General features: G+C 48.9%; 1 pseudogene; it reads left to right on the top strand.

Moving 5' to 3' along the window:
* The window catches only part of LOC142254857 (fatty acyl-CoA hydrolase precursor, medium chain-like), a 47,769-nt pseudogene that overhangs the window by 23,013 nt on the left and 9,353 nt on the right, over positions 1 to 15,403 (top strand).

Genomic DNA, 15,403 nt, shown 5'->3' with positions numbered 1-15,403 from the left:
GTCCTTGGTCCCAGACCACTCGCTCCGGGTCCGAGTCCGAGGGAGGCTGTGCCGCCTGCTCCTTAAGAGCTTTCAGGCTGCCGTCAGCTTCTAACGCTGCCTGAAATCCCTGACTAGATGTGGCCAGAATCGACGAGACGGTCACATCTTCGGTCAGTACCCCGGGACCTGTGTCCTGGCCTCCGCCTGACTCGGCTGCCACTTGGTCAGAAGGGGAAGAGCTATCGGACCTCCGGGAGGCCCCTTGGCTTCCAGCACTCCCACTGCGGGTGACAGCGGCCACAGCCGCTGCGACCGTGGGTCGGGCCTGCTCCTCCTCCGTTCCTGACCAAGTCGCCGGTTCAGGCAGACCTACCTGGCTTCCTGACACCCCGATTGTGGGGGAACCATGCACTGAGATCTTACCTGGGAGCACTTCCGCTCCTGGACCGGCCCCAATCTCACCTGCCTGTTCCCCCCCTGCAGCAACAGAACCCCGCTGTGAAATCTCTGGGGACCCCACATTTGCTGTGGTACCCCCCACCCCACACACTGGTTCTCCCCCTGCAGCACCCTGCTCTCTGCTTATCCCTGCAGAGGGCAACAGATCCCAGCTCACTGGCTGATTACTTGTAGAGGCATTGTCACACCTTTCTCTGACCCCCCTCACCTGTCACAGCTGCAGCTGTGTGTGTGTCTATGGTGTCTGTGCAAGCAGAAAAATCAGAGTTCACCCCCTCCTCCCTTACATCATTCATAGATAATGTGGCGCCCTGGACCAGCCAGGGGCCACAGAGAACAACACCATCACACCCCACACTCCCGGTCAGGCACACCGAAGTCTGACACAAAACCCTTGTTGCCTTCCTCCAGGGGCTGATGATCACACCAGGGGGTGGGCCAGGCGGTTGGTCCCGCCCACCGAGGAGTTCACAGTCCTGGAGGCGGGAAAAGCAGACAGTTTAGTTTTGGAAGTGGAAGTGAAAGGAAGGAGAAGTAGGAGTGGAGCAACTAACTGACAGCGTCCGGGTGTGTGGCCCGGGCGGAACAGCAAGGTTGGCAGACGGTGGTGACCGTCTGCAGGAGTGGCCTATCGGAGTTACCGTAAGGACCGTGGACGGGCGGTGGCCCGGCGGTACCGGACCGGTACACAAAGAGAAGTCAGCACCATCTGGCAGGGGCTTACGGACCCCGGCAAGGCTAGGAGTCGCCGTGAATTTGCCGAATTCGTTAGTGAAGGGAACCTCCTGGGTTTCCCAACAGCCAAGTCCCGACAGAAGGCAACAGTCCAACCAGAAGATAGAGACACCGCCACCGCCAAGGCAACCGTTTCTCAGGGCCAGAGCCTGCAGGCAAACAAAAAGGGCTCCTCCAGCCCACATGCAAGCTGGGGGAGCGGGTTACCGGTGGGAACCCATCGGAACCATCAACCATACATAGGTGCAGGGAAAGGCAGTCACCATCAACCTGCCGGGAGAAACAACATCGCAGCCATCTGTGGGACCCGTCCATCCGGCCGAGTGTTTTACCGAGAACTGTGTCCTCATCATTGGGCTGAGTGAGTACCACTGTGCCGTGCGGCACAGCGCTGCCCCTGCGACCCTGCACCTCACCAGGCCCCGTAACCCGCCTGCCATCCATCCCTACCCCATCACCGGGCCCCGGGACAACCAACCCCCTACCCACGGAGGGGAGAACTAACAACAAAGCTGCTCCCTGTCACCGCTCCCGGGATCCCCGTCCAGAGCAGCGGTGGTGTCACCATTATCACCACAACCGTGGGTGGCGTCAGGGACAATAAATCCCCACAATCAACCCCCCTTTTCACTCATGGGCGAGGAGCGCCGCTCGAGTCACTGAGATCCGGCCCACCGCTCGAGCCACCACCGAGCAGCGGCAGCAGCAGCGGCCGGACCCGAGCAGTGGGAGAGCGCAGCGTCCCCTCCTCCGCCCGCGACAATAATACATTAACATTGTCAGGAGGCATGTCAGTACTGGCTGAAGGTTCAGCCCTTGGGGGGGCCCAAACTGGGAGGTTATCTGCCCCAAATCTGTTTCAAGTAGCAGGTTTGCGGGGATCCGATCAGTTACCCCCACCTCCCTCACCCCTCGTCCTGCACCCCAGTCCAAAAAAAGCTTGGCGACGGACAGCGCTGGGTCAGTGCCACCAATTCCGGAGACAGCGAGGGTTTTTCCAGGTACCAAGTCTTGGGGGGACACCATCTCAGGCCGCACCAGAGTCACCTCCGAGGCGCTGTCTCGCAGTCCTATGGTCGTAGACCGGCCGACGGTGACAGGTTGGAAGCTGTCCAGGGACCTACCACCACCCCCACCCACACAATACACCTTGGGCGGCCCTTGGGACGGGGCCTTGGGACGCTGAGGGCACATGGCCTTGAAGTGTCCAGGTTGGTTGCACTGGTGGCACCGTCTTGGTTCTGCCACGGGCCTGGAGAGGGGAGTTGAGGGGGACACCCCCTGCGGTCTAGGGGCAGGTGGGGCAGTCACAGAATTCATCTTACCCCCTCTCCAGGTGCTGCTGGTGGCCGCTCTCCTGGCCTCAGGGGCCCGATTGTTGGTGTAGTCATCGGCCAGGGCAGCTGTAGCCGTGGACCCCTTTGGCTTCTGGTCTCGGATGAACTGGCGGAGATCCTCAGGGCAGTTCCACAAGAGTTGCTCCGTGATGAACAAGTCCAGGATCTCCGGTCCGGTGGTAAGCTGCAGGGCTTGGGTCCAGTGGTCGGCAGCTCGGGCAAGTGCCCGTCGGTGGTCAGCCCAGGAGTCCTTTGGTCCCTTCTGCAGGGTCCGGAACTTCTTGCGGTAGGACTCCGGAGTGAGGTTGTACTGTTGGATCAGGGCCCGCTTGATGGTGTCATAGCCCTGATCTGCCTCAGCAGGCAAGTCCCCAAGGATATCCAGGGCCTTACCCCTTAAACGGGGGGTCAGGTATTTGGCCCACTGGTCCTTGTCCAGATGGTGCTGCAGGCAAGTCCGTTCAAAAGCAGTCAGGAAAGAGTCCAAGTCTCCATCCTTCTCCAGCACTGAGAAGTCCTCAACACGGACCTTTGGAAGTTTGGTGTCTTGAAGGTCACGGGTGGCTGATGAGGGCCGGAGCTGAGCTAGCTGCAGCTGGTGGTTACGCTCTGCCTGTTGCTGTCGCTCTTCACGCGCTGCTTTCCGCTCCGCAGCCTCACGCACTGCCTGCCGCTCCGCAGCCTCAACCTCACACGCTGCCCTGCGCTCTGCCATGAGTTCCTTGTAGCCCTCCCGGTCTCCAGCCTGGAGTAGGGCCATAGCCATTTGTAGAAGGCCATCCGAGCCTGCCAGGGTCAGTGGAATGGCACGTGGTGATCTGCGGCACGCTGCAGAGCCAGGCGATTCACTGTCCCTTTCAGAGCGGAAGACTGGCATCTGGCTCGTTGAGGACCCTTGGGTGAGCTGCTCCTCATCTTGTCCGGAAGTGCCAGACTGCACAGACAAAAACAAAGAACCATTGCATCCAAATAAAGGCCCGTCCTAATGAAATAAAGACAGACACCATTTTGTTGGCAGATATCGGTCACAGCTTTACTGATATATTATTATTTTACAAACTTTTCCAAACTCATTAAAACTTGTAAAACATATTTTATAAACTTTTTCCAAACTCTTTAGAACTTGTAAAACATAACTTGACTCCAGGTGAGAAGGGACACTCTACCACAGGACCAAGGACTTCCGCTCTCTCACCAGAATGCTGTTGACACATGCTGCTGTGACTTCACTGTACAAACATTTCGAAACTGTTACCAAAAAAGAAAAACAAGTAAAAAACAAGCATTAACAATAGGGAGGGAGGGAGGGAGAGCTGCTCCGGATCCTGGGAGGGATACCAGGGGAAGAGGCCGGACACCGGCCCAGACCCCAATATATAGGTAGAAATTACACCCTATAGGTGGGATTGGGAATTCGGGAGGGGCCAGGACGGACTCCCCTCCCAAACACAGGAAGAGCAGGGCCTGGACGGGAGAGGGGGCTGGACAAAAACAGCATTGGGGTTAACCCCTTGCTGCCCAGTCTGGGGCAGTTTCATTATGCACTACACTGCCCACCAGACTGCACAGACAAAAACAAAGAACCATTGCATCCAAATAAAGGCCCGTCCTAATGAAATAAAGACAGACACCATTTTGTTGGCAGATATCGGTCACAGCTTTACTGATATATTATTATTTTACAAACTTTTCCAAACTCATTAAAACTTGTAAAACATATTTTATAAACTTTTTCCAAACTCTTTAGAACTTGTAAAACATAACTTGACTCCAGGTGAGAAGGGACACTCTACCACAGGACCAAGGACTTCCGCTCTCTCACCAGAATGCTGTTGACACATGCCAAGGAGGAGACCAGTCTCAAACTGAACTCCGACCCCCACCATTTGGAAAAAAGGCTTGCTCCAGGCCGCCCTGGATCATAGATAAAATTGTATCCAGACCGATATCTGCCAAGAGCACACCATCTTGAAGCATTAACCTTCGGTTGTCACCTTCCAACTAAAATCATCGGAGCAGACAACTGCCTGCTGATGGCAACCACCTCCAACAAGACCTGAGCCATCTCAGGCCTCGAACCCAACCACTAAGCAGTTCGACAGAGTAGAATCCAAGATTGCGACTGTTACCAGCTCTCTGAACAGCCCAAAACACGTAGAAATTGCCAACAATCCAAAAATCTTTTTTTTTTTTTTTTTTTTTTTTTTTTTATAGCAATGCCGAACCTTTAAAGAAATTAAAGTAAATGTGCTATAAAATTGGTTACTTCCTGCAATAAATCGTGCGATGCATATCTGACAAAAAAAGCAGAGCGCAATTTACCAATATGCACTGTATATCAGAGTCTGATAAAGCCCGCCCTGGCAGCCTTAGTGGCTGCCACAATGAAAAGGAATGAGTCCCAAAGTGATCAGGGGGTGAAAAAACCGCAAGCGATGAGGCAGCACCGAAAAAAGGAGCGGTAAACTGGTACCTAGTAAGGGGGGAACCATCCTAATAATCTAACAGTGAGGTACCAGTAGACCGACAAACGAAAATTCCATCAAACGCAAAGGGCAGGTAGAGCCAGGGGAAGGAACAGTCTAATCCCAGAATCTCTGGCCACTTGGTCAGTTTGGGCTCCTGAATGCGGATACCCATGAAGGGTCAATAAGTAGTATGGCACACAATTGAAGGCAACAAAACTATTCTTGGACGGTGTGGCGAGTTCGCTGACTCTGAGGGCCCAGAAAAGGCCAAGTTAAAGGTTGTGGACAACAGGGATATCTCCCGTAGGATTGAACAAACAGCCTGAATAGTCGATTAACTGAAGAAGCATCAAGTAAAAAAATCGGGATGCCTCTTATCTATGGATTGGTGGGACTTAAACCAGCCATTAAAGGGATTTGCAAATAACAAGATTTAGTAACGTAGAACATCCCATCAAAAAATGAAACAAAATACAAATAAATGCTTCTGGGCTACAGAGGCGGAAGAACCAAAGTTATAAAGGTGCATCAAATATTAGAGGGTAACCTCCGAACAGGTAAAGTTATCAGAACCGAGGGACCAGCTACCAGCCTACCTATACCTAACCACTGTTTCACGCCTATCCATAAAGTTGCCACTTTGAAGGGGGATCTGAAGTCCTAATCTCTGTCAGGAGTTGGTCCCGACAAGATCTCGCATCGGTGTGGCAATGGCAACCCACCAGGCTGGCATTGGGTACCAGCTGAAAAATCCTGCAAACAGAAACGAGACAATCAATATGGAGCATTACTCTGAGAACCCATAGCCCATGCTCGGATCCAAATGTGTATTGTATGCAGAGTAACAGCAAACAAAATATTACAGTTGGCTAGTGACTTGTGGCAAAACTCCACAGCAATGACAATAGGGAACGATTCTGAAAGGGAAAAATTAGCAGTAAAACAAAAAGTTAACAAGGTGAGGGCCAGGTGCCCCAGCACCACAGATTGCCAAAAACAGCGCTAAAACCATCAGAAAAAAGACGCATTGGCGAGCAAAACTAAAACCTGGTTAGACACCACAGAACACATGTTGAACATGCACTCATTAAAGGTGAAAAGGAATTGAGACCAAATCAGTAAGTCAGAAGTAATACGTAATCCTGTGGCCAGGGTGAAGCGCCCCTCTGGTGGACTTATGAATCCTGTGGTCAGGGTGAAGCGCCCCTCTGGTGGACTTATGAATCCTGTGGTCAGGGTGAAGCGCCCCTCTGGTGGACTTATGAATCCTGTGGTCAGGGTGAAGCGCCCCTCTGGTGGACTTATGAATCCTGTGGTCAGGGTGAAGCGCCCCTAGTGGACAATGAGAGGCGGTGAACTGCATTTGGCGCAATGTAGCTTTCCTGTAAAGACACAAATACTTATAACTATACTATGCCTGTAATTCTAATTAGCTCGGGCTGTAATTCTGACCTCTCTAATGCTGCGGTTCAGTAATATAACATCACATAAGCAACAAAATTGTCCAACAGAATTACCAATTAGACAAAGTGAATGTATTTTCATGGTATGTAGAAAATCCCTTTAAGACTGCACCGTACAAAAACAAAACCCACACTCAATTGAAACAGGGTCTGAATCTTTCGTGCCCTACGTTTGTTTGGGGGCAAAGGGACAACAAACTCAATATCAACTGAAAAAATGTCAAAATTGTTTGCATTCATCGAAGTCACTAGAGCAATTAAAGAAAATCATCAAGTAGTGAGTGACAAATTTTGCGACCGTCTCACACCACCGCACCCATTTAAGAAATGAACTGAAGAGTTCAAAATAATGGAATGACATAAAGCATCCCATGGGAAGTAAAGAATCGTAATAAAAATTGCCATACATGCAACAACCCAAACTATGGAACAGTACGGATGAACAGGTAACGGACAAAACACAGATTCAATATCAGATTAAGCAAAAGTGCACTACGTCCGAACTCCCGTATAAGAGAAATTACACTGTAAAAAGACACAGAAATCAAAGCTTACTCAGGGGGGATACCATGATTAACAGACCCGCCGTGTGGGTGAGATACAGTAGGTGGTGTATCAATTGAAATTTAACCGGTTCCGTTCCTTTTAGCGACAATAAGGGAGCGATTAGAAAAATTAAGTAGAATAAATAAAGTGAAAGAAAAATGCAAAACTGATATGACCAGCCACATCCTTATTGGGATAGTTGTCAAGCCACAAGGGGCATCTCTGATACCTTTACCGGGGTCGTCTGAGACATTTGTACCATTTTACCGAGGACCTTGGAAGGAGAGTGAGGACATCTAACAGCCAAGTGGCTCCACAGCAAGCAGAACACTCGTGCTAGTATTGCATAACCCAAAGAACCGGAAGTGTCAATCATTAAACAACCAACACGCTCCTGGGCGGCGCACGGCCACCATGGCTGAACCTTGTGAAGCTCCCGGCACAGTGGCCGTGGATTGAAAAGTGGTATACTGGCTTCTGTACAGTCATTAACCTAAGCCAGAAATCCATGGCTTGGACACTCAAACCAATGCCAGGGTGTAGGGACAAGCCGACGCTGAAAATCCTCATAATACCAACTACACCCATAACCACCGTGAGTTTATAGGAACTATAAATTAGGTATTGATAAATGAACATTTCAGGACCACAGTCGGGATGTTTCTGACCCAGGACTGAAAAACCTGTAGCCAACTACTAATCGTTCTCGTGACCCTGGGTTTCTTATCATAAGTACTGAGACTAATATAAACGTGACTTAGTCGACATGATGCTATCACAGGGGGAGTATCCATCAAAACACCACCGCTGACGTGACAGCACAAGACCGCCAGGCATCCTCGAAGCGCTCGATCTCTCAAACAATGAAGATGGAGAATGCCACCTTAAGGAGCTGTAATGCCTTAATCCCCCAAGCCTCCGTGAACACACCGGATGTTGATGTGGATGCCATCTCTGGGGAATTCGCCGTAGATACACCACCGCTGACGTGGGAAGGGGCATACCTCACATCCCCGGGCTGTTCAGTAGCAGACCAATTCCTCTGTGTCCTCGTAGGCTGCACCATAGATGTTCGTGCACACTCATCAGTCACCCTCGAGACGCTTGAGCCCTCAAAAGGAATTCAAAAGGCGACTTCTACCAGATGAGTGTGAACGCCGGCTTCTGTGTGTACGGGAGAAGTTCCGTGAAGAATGCCTCAAGCGCCTCCTGCACCGATCCGGCGAGTGATGCTGATCGTGCAGATCCGACCGATGCAAGGCTATGTGCCCACGCTGCGTTCTATCCCTACAGAAATTTCCGCAGCGATCCGAACAGCACACGTGCGCCCCAAACCGCCGCAGAAACAGTCCGTACTGGAAAGCCGATTTCATGCGCTCCGCACGCAGCCCCCCCCATAGACAGAGCAGGGGCTGCATGCAGAGCGCACCAAAGAAGCGACATATCACTTCTCAGAACGCAGCGCCCCAGCAGTAGCCGAAGCGCTGCGCTCCAATACGCCAAGTGGGCATGAATTATGCACAATCTTCATAGCTTGTGCTGGGGACGCAGGACGCATGCAGCCACGCTGCGGTGCAGAACGCAGCGTAACTGCATGAAAACACGCCACGTGGGCACATAGCCCAACGCAGAGGGGAAGCGGGACCGATAACTGGTAGGACTTAAGCAGGACCCCTGTGGTCTGCAAGGATTTAGACATTGTGAAAGTAGCAGTGGATGTGAAGAAGGGGACAGCTTGGGCATCAAGGGTTAATTGAGAACGTGGCAGACCATCACAGGTATGCAGCACAGGAGGGGATTTAGGGGAGGGGGGGCCAGGGATGCAGGCTGGTGAGCAGACACACTGCCCAAAACCTGCAGAAGAGGAAGTGGTGTCATTGTCCATGGCAGTATATGAGGGGTTAAAGTAATACTGCTGTGATGCTAATGCACTAGACATGCTGGGAGCTGCAGGGGAGATGAAGGGGGCGTGGAGCAAACTGTGCTGTGTGAAAACAACAGGGAGGGGGCTGAGGGAGCAACAGTTGTGAGGTGTTTATTAAAGCCTGCCTGCCGTGCTAAAGGCAGGGGCAGGAAAAAACAGGGATGCACGTGGAGCAGGGGGCCCGAGGGAAGCACCTAGGAGAAGAAACACTTCCCCGGCAGGTGCTGCAGCTGTCTGCAACATAGCCCCTATTTGTGACTGAGGAGAGCTGAGCTCTGCAAATAAATGAGCCAGTCATCCCTAACCTTCATGCCACGCATGGGCCTGCAGCGTCTCAAGGATGTGAAGGTCCATCGGGTTTCTCCTGCTTCCACCAGGCAGAGCTGCTCCGGATCCTGGGAGGGATACCAGGGGAAGAGGCCGGACACCGGCCCAGACCCCAATATATAGGTAGAAATTACACCCTATAGGTGGGATTGGGAATTCGGGAGGGGCCAGGACGGACTCCCCTCCCAAACACAGGAAGAGCAGGGCCTGGACGGGAGAGGGGGCTGGACAAAAACAGCATTGGGGTTAACCCCTTGCTGCCCAGTCTGGGGCAGTTTCATTATGCACTACACTGCCCACCAGGTTGTGCGATGTCCTCTGCAAAGCTGTTCTCTGGCATCGGGCAGCTGGAGGGCTCGTGGACAACCTCCTCATTGCTGTCCACAGCACTGTCCTCCACCTCTGCGCCTCTGGCCAGAGCATCGGCCATTTCTTTAGCTTTGTAGCTTCTGGTACCCTCGGCCATTATTGCAGACTTTGGTCACTGACACAGAACTGCCACCTGATGCGCCCACACACCTTACAGTATCTGCACTCTGACACTCTAGTGTTGGTCTGGTCTGAAGACCCCAGCAGCCACAGCTGCTGCAGGCAGTCTTTAGTGTCTGGGAGTATGCGTCTCACATTCACACACACTATTATCTCGATCCCACCGCTGCCACCAATATGTCACGAACAGCCGGGGGGAGTCACTCAGAAATCCCCCGTGCTGGCCACCAATGTCACAATCGGGGGGTAACAAGTGGGGGTCACCCCTCCTTTATACCTCCCGACCGACAGACAGAGCACGTGACGCGCTCTCTAGCGCACCTCTTATAGTCAGGCCAATTATGGAATTGCCCGAAAATAAGCAAGGAGGCCGCTATTCTCCTGTGCTGATGATTGAAGGGCTCCCGGTGAGAGTTGTTACAGAAATAACGATCTCAGTCTCCCAAGGATCAGACGTCAGACTTTCTTAGGGTGAAAGAAAGAAAGATTTATTGCATATGCAAGAGCTCTGATTGGATCACAGAACTGACTCCATATTGCCGGAGCAGCCTTTTTATACAAAATTGAAATAGGGAGTTACATATGACATAGCCAATACAGTAATAGAAATTAACTTTTCTCCAGCAGACGGAATATACAAAAACCTCCTCCAATCTCCCCGGCTGCCCCACAATAATCCTTGGCACAAACTCGCTGCCACCAACCGACTTACGGTAACTATTAGCTGAACACACAGGCGTGGGATTCACGATCGAGATAACAGAACAACCCAAGATTAATTATATAATTTAATCGGCCTAAGCCACACTAGAAACTACAATATATATAATAGGGAATCTACAGAATATACATAGGTCAGAGTACAGTTACAAGCAAGATATGGATTACAAACAGGTATACAATTCAATCAGTTACCTTGTGCGTCTGGCCACAGGGGGGCGCTGTAGACCAGGTTTCTAGGATCTTTCCCACAGATGTTTCCTACACGTTACCCCCGGCGAAAGAACAAGGTAAAATGTCCGAACTGAGTTTATCAATCTTGTGGAATCCCCGTCCCCTCCTACCTTCGTGACCTCAGGGGGAAGCACTGCCACTCCCCCCGCTTTGAGTCAGATATCCAGAAAGGGGATATTGGCCATAACTTTGCCTGGGCGGACGTCAACGCTCTCATTGTGATAGTTATGAATTTAGCTGCAAAACGAGAGGACTCATGACTTGTCTGCTAGTTCCCCACCGGCCGATATCACGTTTGGGGTATTTCCCAAGGTCCTACTCCCATATAAAATATGGGCCAGCACCGTCCGCATGCGGGGACGTCATTTTTATGCTTGCCATATTTATGGGAAATATGGTTCACGAGATATTAACCATATTTTACCGGAGCCGTTCTGTCTGGTGGCTTCCATAGCCTTATAATGAGATACAAACTCTTGTTACAGAGTCACGGCAGGGGGGCATCCTGTGTCCACTGTTCCCAGCTCATCTAATCTCCATATCAAAGGAGATGGCCATTGGATGTGTTGCTGGGATGTGACACCTTCCCAGATGTTGGACATCTGATAACAAGAAGGCAGGGGGCGCTACCATGGAGTGATGAGAGCGATTATGACTGGAAATCATAATTCCTCTTCATATCCCAGGATTTTCCTCACACTGACCTTGATAGTACAATATTACAAAAAGATCTGGATAAGATGTCAGAATGGGCAGCTACTTGGCAAATGAGATTTAATGTTGATAAATGTAAAGTAATGCACCTAGGACGGAGTAATCCTATAACTGCGTATACATTAAATGGAGTATAGTCTAGATACAGTCTAGATAGAGAATGGGTAATTCGGCACAATGTGGATATTCTCACTTATGGGGTGTACTCAAATTTTCTGCCAGCAGTTTACACTGTTATACAAGCTGCACACTGACACTGCACATTGTATCACACTGTCAGATCTGCAGCGCTGTCTCACTTTGTGATATACTGTGTGTGTGTGTGTATGTATATATATATATTTACAATGATTTTTTCTATTATTGATGCTGTTGATTTCAGGTGTTTGCAGATAGAGGAGTTCATGAGTGGTTTAGGAGACTATTACCAGACCCCTTTTAAGCTGCCGCGTCCCTCTGAAGATTGCCTGTACCTGAACGTGTTTACTCCGGCCGACAGAGACACGAAATCTAAGTTACCTGTAAGTATCTGCGGGGTTTACTTCTCCTGACGTCCTCACCGCTGCGGGGACTGATCTATCCCAATATCCTCATCTCATTGGTAACATGTATTGTCAAGGGAGGAATTTGGGTGAAGACTGCTAACGGAGTCTTCTTTCGGGATAACAAAGACTGTGCCGTATTAGCTGTATATCAGTGCCGATATATCAATGTATAAGACAATGAACACATATGTTGTCTCTTTCAGCCAGTGTCATCCACTGAGCTCGTGTATTGGAAGAAACTTAATTATACAGTTTGCATCTCTAACCTTGAAGCTAGAAAAAGGGAGTAAGGAGTGTTTCACTCCCTATTTTCTCCCAGCACATTGTTTCTTGTACATTCTTTGTTTAACACACAAAAAGTGTGTTAAATATGTGTGAAATATGTGTAAATAAAAAAAGTGTGTTAAATATGTGTGATGATGGTCTGTATCACTCATGAAACTAGGGGTTAGAACCCCCTCGATGTAAGCAAAAAACAGAACAGGACATGAAAAAACCTTCACTTATGCCGCGATGGCCACAATGAATCGTGAGGGTTTTTTCATGTCCTGTTCTGTTTTTTGCTTACATCGAGGGGGTTCTAACCCCTAGTTTCATGAGTGATACAGACCATCATCACACATATTTAACACACTTTTTTTATTTACACATATTTCACACATATTTAACACACTTTTTTATTTACACATCATTCTTTTATCGGTGTTTTATTCTATCTTTTAACGCATTTTCTTCATATATTCTGGGTCAACAAAGACTAAACTTTGATGATTGTTCTTTTTTACATTGTTGATCTGTAGATATGTTTCATGTTTTTAATATCTTTAATGTTTTTTGCACACAGTGTTTTTTGATTAGTATATGCAAATGCTTATATGATGTCATGTTTTTTGATGCAACGTGTTCTTCCCGCTCGTTTTTTTCATGAGGGATGGTCCCTGTGACGTCATTGGGGTTATTTAATGTATGTCAGTGGACACCATTTTAGATTTGATGTCTCTTGGTTCTTCACGGTCCTGAGGAAGGGAGCGGGGCTCCTGAAACGCGTAGACCTATGCCAATAAAGATACGTTAATCTTACTGTTCCTGAAGTGATCTGTGGCGCGGCTTTATCACCTATCTCTACTGTTCTCTGGTATTGATTATTTACATACATAGATACAGATATTTTTATTACGTTTAAACAAACAAACTACAGCTCAGACGACCGCCGTAGTATCTTCAGTGAATACAGACGCTCTTATTATTGAGATAGGAGATGACAGTTGGTGCTCAACAGGTTCTATGGAGAATTGAAGAGCAGGAGAAAGCACAGACGATCTTCTGAAAGTTCTCCTATAACCACTTCCATCATAAATGTTATTCTGTTCCCTTCTTTCCCCAGGTCATGGTCTTTATACATGGTGGGGGGCTGCTGTTCGGGTTCTCCACCATGTTTGATGGTTCTGCACTTAGCGCCTTTGAGAACGTGGTGCTTGTGAGCATTAATTACAGGCTGGGGATCCCAGGATTCTTCAGGTAAAGATATTCCCGCTCCTCCATAATTTATATCCTCCCTTATTCATCATTTACCATTTTACTTATAGGAAGAATTTACAAAAACACTCAAATTACTTTGTAAATCTCCACAAACAGAATAGTGAGTGCAGCTAAGGAGTATAATACAGAAGGTAACTCAGGATCAGTAATGTATGTACACAGTGACTGCATCAGCAGAATAGTGAGTGCAGCTCTGGAGTATAATACAGGAGGTAGCTCAGGATCAGTAATGTAATGTATGTACACAGTGACTGCATCAGCAGAACAGTGAGTGCAGCTCTGGAGTATAATACAGGAGGTAACTCAGGATCAGTATCAGTAATGTATGCACACAGTGACTGCACCAGCAGAATAGTGAGTGCAGCTCTGGAGGAGAATACAGGAGGTGACTCAGGATCAGTAATGTAATGTATGTACACAGTGACTGCACCAGCAGAATAGTGAGTGCAGCTCTGGAGTATAATACAGGAGGTAACTCAGGATCAGTAATGTAATGTACACAGTGACTGCACCAGCAGAATAGTGAGTGCAGCTCTGGAGTATAATACAGGAGGTAACTCAGGATCAGTAATGTATGTACACAGTGACTGCACCAGCAGAATAGTGAGTGCAGCTCTGGAGTATAATACAGGATCAGTAATGTATGTACACAGTGACTGCACCAGCAGAATAGTGAGTGCAGCTCTGGAGTATGATACAGGAGGTATTATACAGTACAGGATGAGTAGATGTAATTATCTGGCTTTATTCTATGTGTAATTCTATTTTCCAGTACTGGTGACAGACGATTACCCGGCAATTATGGATTTCTGGACCAAGTTGCCGCCCTCCAATGGATACAGGAAAACATTGCGGATTTTGGGGGGGATCCCTCGTGTGTCACTATATTCGGTGAATCTGCCGGAGGGATCAGCGTCTCCGCTCTCGTGAGTTCTGTGTTTTTTCACGCCTCGTCCTTCTTCTGATAATGGAGCCACTGGGGGAATCGTCCCTGTTATTATAGAGATATGTTACATTATTTCTGTGATTGTTCAAGTCTCAAAAACTGAAAATGTTTTCAGCAGAAACATTAATGATAAATGTGTCTGACCCTCGTGATAAAGACCCCAATAACCCGGACGTCTCCCCTTCTAGGTGGTCTCTCCGTTATCCAAAGGTCTGTTCCACCGCGCCATCGCAGAGAGCGGGACTGCGGCCATGTCCAGCATGGTGATCAGCGCGTCTGAAGACCTCCGCCACGTCCAAAATGTAAGTGTAACCCCCCGCAAGGTCTGAGCTGAGTGTATGTGATATCTGACTATCAATCCATTCCTCTCTGCAGATCGTATCGGGGGCATCGGGCTGTGATCCGGCCTCCATAGCCGACTGTCTGAAGAAGAAATCCGAGGAGGAAATGTACAATATTATCAAAAAAGTGGTAGGTGCCGTGAAACATCACAGCAGCACCGCCGCCCGGTATCTGGTTACATATTACATCAATTGCACAATTTCTTTTATTTGTCCACTTTACAAAAGAGAATTAGTCAGCAGGTTTTGCTTGGGTAATATTGGGCAGGAGATCCTGATTCTAGGGATGTGTCACTCATTAGGCTGTGTGCTGTAGTTTCAATACAATCAGTGTTTTATCAGCAGGGGATTATCACTGCAGGATTAGGTCTCATCCAAACCAGTCAGGCTAATCTGTGTAGCCCGCCCCACCACTGATTAGAAGCTTGCTGACCATGCACAGTGTTCACAGCAAGCAGACAGCTCAGCATTCTGAGCACTGCTATATCTGTGAAAACAGTGATTCTATCAAGCAGTCCAGTAAGTGATACATCGCTGGAATCAGGCTCCCAGCCCCTACATCATGCTGCTCTCAAATTCCACAGAAAAAAATGTGCTATAATGTGATCTATAAATCAGTTTGGAAACAAAAGTC

This window comes from Anomaloglossus baeobatrachus, chromosome 10 (genome assembly GCF_048569485.1).
Source record: "Anomaloglossus baeobatrachus isolate aAnoBae1 chromosome 10, aAnoBae1.hap1, whole genome shotgun sequence".
Classification (NCBI taxonomy): Eukaryota; Metazoa; Chordata; class Amphibia; order Anura; family Aromobatidae; genus Anomaloglossus; species Anomaloglossus baeobatrachus.
This window is presented reverse-complemented; position numbering and strand designations above follow the sequence as displayed.